The sequence below is a fragment of the Haematobia irritans genome, chromosome 1, assembly GCF_050003625.1.
Source record: "Haematobia irritans isolate KBUSLIRL chromosome 1, ASM5000362v1, whole genome shotgun sequence".
Lineage (NCBI taxonomy): Eukaryota > Metazoa > Arthropoda > Insecta > Diptera > Muscidae > Haematobia > Haematobia irritans.
The window spans coordinates 75,724,296-75,732,849 of NC_134397.1; the positions used below are offsets into that span (position 1 = coordinate 75,724,296).

General features: G+C 34.0%; 1 long non-coding RNA gene across 1 annotated transcript; it reads right to left on the reverse strand.

The window, feature by feature from the left end:
- Nucleotides 1-7,452: 7,452 nt before the first annotated feature.
- LOC142239250 (uncharacterized) lies at nucleotides 7,453-8,234 on the reverse strand. The gene is made up of 3 exons (XR_012722968.1): nucleotides 7,978-8,234; nucleotides 7,845-7,917; nucleotides 7,453-7,779 (listed from the first exon to the last, which is right to left on the reverse strand). It is a non-coding gene; the product is annotated as an uncharacterized LOC142239250 (long non-coding RNA).
- Between the last annotated feature and the right edge of the window lie 320 nt (nucleotides 8,235-8,554).

Genomic DNA, 8,554 nt, shown 5'->3' on the forward strand with positions numbered 1-8,554 from the left:
TATAAACCGATCCCCCGATTTGGCTTGCGAGGCCTCTAAGAGAAGCAAATTTCATCCGATCCGGCTGAAATTTGGTATATGGTATTAGTATATGGTCTCTAACAACCATGCAAAAATTGGTCCACATCGGTCCATAATTATATATAGCCCCCATATAAACCGATCCCCCGATTTGGCTTGCGAGGCCCCTAAGAGAAGCAAATTTCATCCGATCCGGCTGAAATTTGGTACATGGTGTCAGTATATGGTCTCCAACAACCATGCAAAAATTGGTGCACATCGGTCCATAATTATATATAGCCCCCATATAAACCGATCCCCCGATTTGGCTTGCGAGGCCCCTAAGAGAAGCAAATTTCATCCGATCCGGCTGAAATTTGGTACATGGTGTCAGTATATGGTCTCTAACAACCATGCAAAAATTGGTTCACATCGGTCCATAATTATATATAGCCCCCATATAAACCGATCCCCCGATTTGGCTTGCGAGGCCTCTAAGAGAAGCAAATTTCATCCGATCCGGCTGAAATTTGGTGCATGGTGTTAATATATTGTCTCGAACAAACATGCAAAAATTGGTCCACATCGGTCTATAATTATATATAGCCCCCATATAAACCGATCCCCCGATTTGGCTTGCGAGGCCTCTAAGAGAAGCAAATTTCATCCGATATGGCTGAAATTTGGTACGTGATGTTAGTATATGGTCTCTAACAACCATGCAAAAATTGGTCCACAACGGTTCATAATTATATATAGCCCCCATATAAACCGATCACCAGATTTGACCTCCGGAACCTCTTGGAAGACCAAAATTCATCTGATTCAGTTGAAATTTGGTACGTGGTGTTAATATATAGCCTCAAACTCCCATGCAAAAATTGGTCGATATCGGTCCATAATTATATATAGGCCCCATATAAACCGATCCCCAGATTTGACCTCCAGAGCCCCTTGGAAGAGCAAAATACTTCCCATTCGGTTGAAATTTGGTACGTGAAGTTAGTATATGGTATCCAACAACCATGCAGGAATAAGAAGTTTTAAGATACCACAACCCAAGTAATTCGATTGTGGATGACAGTCTTTCGTAGAAGTTTCTACGCAATCCATGGTGGTGGGTACATAAGATTCGGCCTGGCCGAACTTGCGGCCGTATATACTTGTTTTTTATTGCAGCTTAAAACCATACATTGACTAAACTACAAGTGTAGCTTAACCAAAATAAACCCAGCCAACTGAATTCAAATCGATGATTTGACAGTGGCATAGGAAAAGAGATATGTTTGTTTCGAATTTATTTTGGCATAAGCCGGCTATCAATACTTTCTATAGAAATACAATTTTGACAAAATTATCTATTGAAATAAAATTTTGAGAAAATTTTCTATAGAAATAATATTTCAACAAAGATCGGTCTATATGGGGGCTATATCAAAACATGGTCCGATAATCACCATTTTCGGCACATCTCTTTATTTTCCTAGAATACCTCTAGATTTCCAATTTCAGGCAAATTGAGTAAAAACTACGGATTCTAGAAGCCCAAGAAGTAAAATTGGGAGATCGGTTTATATTGGGGCTATATCAAAACATGGACCGGTAGTCACCATTTTCGGCACACGTCTTTATTGTCCTAGAATACCTCTAGATTTCAATTTTCAGGCAAATTGGATAAAAACTACGAATTCAGAAGCCCAAGAAGTAAAATCGGGAGATCGGTCTATATGGGGGCTATATCAAAACATGGATCGATACTCACCTTTTTCAGCTCACCTCTTTAAGGTCCCAGAATACTTCTAGATTTCCGATTTGAGGCAAATTGGGTAAAAATTACGGATTCTAGAAGACCAAGAAGTAAAATCGGGAGATCGGTCTATATGGTGGCTATACCAAAACATGGACCGATAGGCACCATTTTCGGTACACTTTTTGATGGTCCTAAAATACCTCTAGATTTCCAATTTCAGGCAAATTGGATAAAAACTTCGATTGCTATAAGCCCAAAACCCCAAATCGGGAGGTCGGTTTATATGGGGACTATATCAAAACTCTGACCGATATAGCCCATTTTCGAACTTGACGAATCTGTGCAAAATTTCAGGATGATAGCGCCATTATTGAAGGCTGTAGCGTGATTACAACAGACGGACATGCTTATATTGTCTTAGAATTTCTCCCTGATCAAGAATATATACTTTATATAGTCGGAAATCGATATTTCGATGTGTTACAAACGGAATGACAAACTTATTATACCCCCATCACCATTCTATGGTGGTGGGTATAAAACAAGTTTGGTCAATAAAGGTATAATTTTATTCTTCTTTTACAGATTTATTTTCGATTTTAGCGGCTAAACTCGAACTTAATACTCACCTTAATGCAGCTAATAACTTTTCTATTATTATTTTATGCGCCTTAAATAACCAGAAAATTGACCAGTCTCTAAAAGAAAACAGGCCTATTATTGTATTCGACAAAAAGTACATATTACAACTTTTGAAATCCATTAAAGCTTACCCCTTTATGAATATGTAATTTAATTTAGTTCAATCAATTTCTTTTCAAAAAAAAAAAACAAAACTAATAGAAAACATATTATCGACTATTATTATTAGTAGTAATTATTTTCCAACAGAATCAAAACAATTGTTTAAATACAAAAACACGAAAGCGGCAAAACATCGATATTTTCAAAAGAAACATGTTTTAATATTGAAAGGGAAAATTCCCCCAATAAAGCAAATAAACAAATTCATAAACAGAAAACTGGAACAGATCGATACAACAAAGTTTTATTTGAACAAAATACATTTTATCGTAATTGTGTGATGTGAATCCAATTTATGCATGGTGCTAACGTTAGATAAAAACATTTAAAATATTAATCACAAAAATAATTCAATAGGGAACTTACTAATCAACATATGTTGCCATAAATATACATGCGTTCTCAACTTGGAAGCAGACCATGGGCCGTAGCAAATATCTCAACTAGATAGCTGAGCAGTTCATTAAACTCAATAAAACCCTTAATAGGCCATGGACTGCCGCAAATATCTCAACTAGATTGCTGAACAGTTCATTTAACCACTCCTTCAATTCAAAACTTGCGAATGTTTCAATTTTTAAAACTCGCGAATGTTGTGAGTAATTGTAAATTTTGTTGTAACGTGATTTGGGTCGTGAACATGGATTCTACTATTCTACCATTTATAACTGTGATTTTTTCAATTTTACATGTATGTGTGTGTGCGTTAGGCTGCCAATTTAAAGAAAAATCTTCACTTTTTCAAAAAAAAAAATATATATAATCGGTACACGCATTTTAAAAATCATCATAGATCTAAATTTTCGATACCATATCACATCCGTCGAATATGTTGGGGGCTATATATAAATGTTTGTCCCAAATACATACATTTAAATATCACTCGATCTGGACAGAATTTGATAGACTTCTACAAAATCTATAGACTCAACATTTAAGTCGGCTAATGCACTAAGGTGGAACACAATGTTAGTAAAAAATGTGGGAAACATATAAATCTGAAGCAATTTTAAGGAAACTTCGCAAAAGTTTATTTATAATTTTCGCTCGATATATATGTATTTGAAGTTTAGGAAAATTAGAGTCATTTTTACAACTTTTCGACTAAGCAGTGGCTATTTTACAAGGAAAATGTTGGTATTTTGACCATTTTTGTCGAAATCAGAAAAACATATATATGGGAGCTATATCTAAATCTGAACCGATTTCAACCAAATTTGGCACGCCTAGCTACAATGCTAATTCTACTCCCTGTGTAAAATTGCAATTAAATCGGAGTAAAAGATTGGCCACTGTGGTCATATGAGTGTAAATCTGGCGAACGATATATATGGGAGATATATCTAAATCTGAACCGATTTCAATAAAATTTGGCACACTTGACTACACTACCAATTGTACTCCTAGTGCAAAATTTCAACCAAATTGGGGTAAAACGGTGGCTTCTGGGACCGTATTAGTCCATATCGGGCGAAAGATATATATGGGAGCTATATCTAAATCTGAACCGATTTCAATAAAATTTGGCACACTTGACTACACTACCAATTGTACTCCTAGTGCAAAATTTCAACCAAATTGGGGTAAAACTCTGGCTTCTGGGACCGTATTAGTCCATATCGGGCGAAAGATATATATGGGAGCTATATCTAAATCTGAACCGATTTCAATAATATTTGGCACACTTAACTATAGTACTAATTGTTCTTCTTTTTTGTGTTTGGTACCATTTTTATACAAAGTGGACATACTAATCACGATGGCTCCCAAGTTAAATTTATAACCAGTTTAACGATGAACTTTTTACTGTGTACTTATGTCAATGCCGTTCACGATATACGGAACACGGCTCAAATTGATTACAGAAGTTGAAGGCAAATTCATTCAGGGTGACGGGTTCCGGCAAATAAGAGAATGTTGTGATTATGAAAATAACGAGCCGAGCACGGGTTAACCCTCAAAAAAAGCCTACCAAATTGCTATAGCCGATTTAATTTTAATTAAGAAAATTTTCCTTATTTAAATTATTCTTGCTTATTTTAATAAGATGAACTAAAAATGAGAAAAAACGTTTTATACAAATGAAATAAACAATTTTACTAAATTCAAAAAGTAGTACATATTTTTCTAAAATTTTACTTAAATGAATACATTTAGTTAATTTTTAATATTTTAATATTTAACTCTAATTTTCTACATCAAAATATAAAATTTTTAATAAATTTTATTATTGTTTCGATTGCAGCTGTACTGTGTACTAACCAAGGGAGAATCTCTCTCATGTTTGCCTAGATGATCCACTTGTCTCCGGGAAAAAAATGTGTCAGGTCCAAAAATTAATTTTCTGACATTTCTTTTTGATTTTTTCGTAAAGAGTCAGATCCAAAGATTAATTTTCGTGCATTTTCTTTTGTGTTGTTCGTAGAGAGCAAAGCTGCTCAAAATTAAATTTCGTATTTTCGCGTTTTTTTTTTAAATATGAACTTTTAATATATTAATTTATTTATAAATCTACTGGTACATCATAAAGGTTCTAATCTTGTGTAAAATTGGCAAACTACAAAAAGGAAAACGAAAGAGAATGTAAGCGTGTTCTTATTTTTCTTCGTTTATTCTTACTCTTCGAAACTATGAAACATCGTTTGACATGGATGAACCATCTATATAATATAGGGTCTATGGCATTTTCCATTCCGACCCGAAAGATTCTCTTCGTTAAAACAGACATGTTCGTATTTTTTCGAAATTTCATCTAGAACAGATTAAAAAAGTAGAAATGTATAAAGGAATATGGCAATCACATTAAAAATTTTACAACTTCAACGAAACTTTTTTGTAATTTTAATGAAACGTTTTCGTACTTTTTATGCAGAAATTTTAACGCAGAATATTCACAAACTCGTAAAAACTTTTTCAGAAAAATCAAGAAATTTGCAGAAATCCACAAAAGAAAATTTTATTAAAATTGAGCCAACGGAATTTCTTCATTGGTATAACGAAAACATTTTCATTAAGATGAAAATATTCGTTAATAGTACGAAACATTTTGTTTTATCGAAAACTTTGTTTCATTGGCTCAATTCGATTAATATAACGAACTTTTTCCACCAGCGCGTAAAAATTCTTCGTAAAATTTACGAATAACAAGTTGGCTGATAAGTCCCCGGTCTAACAAAGAAAAACACATTTTTTTGTCACAATTCGTTTTTATTATTCAACATAGTTCTCTTCAAGGGCGATACAGCGATTGTAACGCCCTTCCAATTTTTTGATACCATTTTGGTAGTACTCCTTCGGTTTTGCCTCAAAATAGGCCTCAGTTTCGGCGATCACCTCTTCATTGCAGCCAAATTTTTTCCCTGCGAGCATCCTTTTGAGGTCTGAGAACAAGAAAAAGTCGCTGGGGGCCAGATCTGGAGAATACGGTGGGTGGGGAAGCAATTCGAAGCCCAATTCATGAATTTTTGCCATCGCTCTCAATGACTTGTGGACGGTGCGTTGTCTTGGTGGAACAACACTTTTTTCTTCTTCATATGGGGCCGTTTTGCCGCGATTTCGACCTTCAAACGCTCCAATAACGCCATATAATAGTCACTGTTGATGATTTTCCCCTTCTCAAGATAATCGATAAAAAATTATTCCATGCGCATCCCAAAAAACAGAGTCATTACTTTGCCAGCGGACTTTTGAGTCTTTCCACGTTTCGGAGACGGTTCATCGGTCGCTGTCCACTCAGCCGACTGTCGATTGGACTCAGGAGTGTAGTGATGGAGCCATGTTTCATCCATTGTCACATATCGACGGAAAAACTCGGGTGTATTACGAGTTAACAGCTGCAAACACCGCTCAGAATCATCAACACGTTGTTGTTTTTGGTCAAATGTGAGCTCGCGCGGCACCCATTTTGCACAGAGCTTCCGCATATCCAAATATTGATGAATGATATGACCAACACGTTCCTTTGATAAATTTAAGGCCTCTGCTATCTCGAATAACTTCATTTTACGGTCATTCAAAATCATTTTATGGATTTTTTTGCTGTTTTCGTCGGTAACCACCTCTTTCGGGCGTCCACTGCGTTCAGCGTCCTCCGTGCTCATTTCACCACGCTTGAATTTTGCATACCAATCAATTATTGTTGATTTCCCTGGGAAACTCGTTATCAAGCCAAGTTTTTGCTTCCACCGAAGTTTTTCCCTTCAGAAAACAGTATTTTATCAAAACACGAAATTCCTTTTATTCCATTTTTTTCACAATAACAAAAGTTGCTTCACAAAAGACGCTCTATCTCACAAACTAATTGACCTACAGATGTCAAATTTTGACACGAATCATTTGAAGGTTGGTACTATATAAAAATAACCCAATAAACACAAACGTTTGAAAAATGCTAAATTTCAACAATTTTTCAAACATTTTTTCAAAGGATTAGGGTAATATTCAAGTTGAGAAATTGTTGAGAAAATCGCGTTCTCAACAAAAAACAGACATTACCCTCAACAGTGAAATTCAACACATTAGCAATAATATCTCAAGTGTTATCCTCAAATTGAAATGCATCGCTACTCAATAATTTGTCAAACAATTTTCGATGCGAGTCAAATTCAAAATTAACATCGTTGCAAATACATTTCAACCTAAATTTGTATGAATGATATCCCCACTTCAAATTGAAAGTCAAAGCCAAAATTCTATGAATTTTGTATAATTTATTCATTTTCATCAAAATAAAATATATAATAATACACTACACTACATAATACACTACAATACCAATTGATAAATAATAAATAATAATCTTATTAAACATACCAACAAATAAGAACAAAAAAAAACAAACAACAAAAGTTTAAATATCTTCAACATTATTAGTAAACACTTTTGCATTGATAATTCGATTTCCTTCCTTTTGGTTCCTTCCTTTTATTAACATGCGGGCAATTTGAAATTAGGAACGTACTGGACCGCGTGTTAGAATTGATATCCAGCAGAAGGAATTCACAAAATATCCATTTTAAACTGATAATAGCATATGAATTAAACTGACGATGTGATACACATTTTCATCCAGAAGTTGTTGATTTCAACAATTTGTTGTTTTTAACAATTTTAATTGGTTGCACTTGTAATGTTTCTGGAAACTTTTTCTTGTTGATAAGCCACTCATTTTTATTGGTCAGCTTCTTATTGTTTGCAAGAATGTAGCATCCAAAGATTTTAGTTTTCTGCAAAGAGATTTAAATTTAGTGACTTCTTTAAAGTGTTGATTTAATTTTTCATATTGACGTACCAATTATTATAAACTATTTCATTGGTCAGCTTTTTAATGTTTTCAAGAACGTAGAATCGATAATTTTAGTTTTCTGCAAAGAGAGATTTAGTGACATCCTTAAAGTTTTATTTCATTTTTTATTTTCTCTTACCTATTTTTATAAACTATTTGGTTATTTGTCTAAAATTTTCCATTTTTTTATTTCTTGCAATTGACCACGAACTTCGTTGCACAAATAAGTATTGAAAACCACATGGTTTTTTCGTTGCAATCTAGGGTAGTGTTTTGTCAAAGTTTTCTCATATTATCTTCAACACCTTTTCAAAGATTTCGTCAACATTTTGGCAAATTGGAAGTAATTCGCAAACAATTTGAAGATGTATTGAAGATGAGCTATTTCAAGTCATGTTGAATTTATGTTGACAATTATATTTACCCTCAAACTGAACAGTTGTTGCATTTGAAAAACGCTCATCCTGTGTTTATTGGGAATATGCATTTAATACTAGCGACGCCATCTATGTGTCAGACCGGGGACTTATCAGCCAACCTGTTATAAATGATAATTTTGTTGTTTTAAAGAAGAACCTACTAAGTTGTTGTTTATAATTGATGAACATTTTTTCGTAAAATTAACGAAGATAAATTTTTCGGTATATGTCGCTCTACGAGTCACTTTATTTACGCAGATACTTTTTGAAAATAACTAAGTTTAAAGCATATAATTT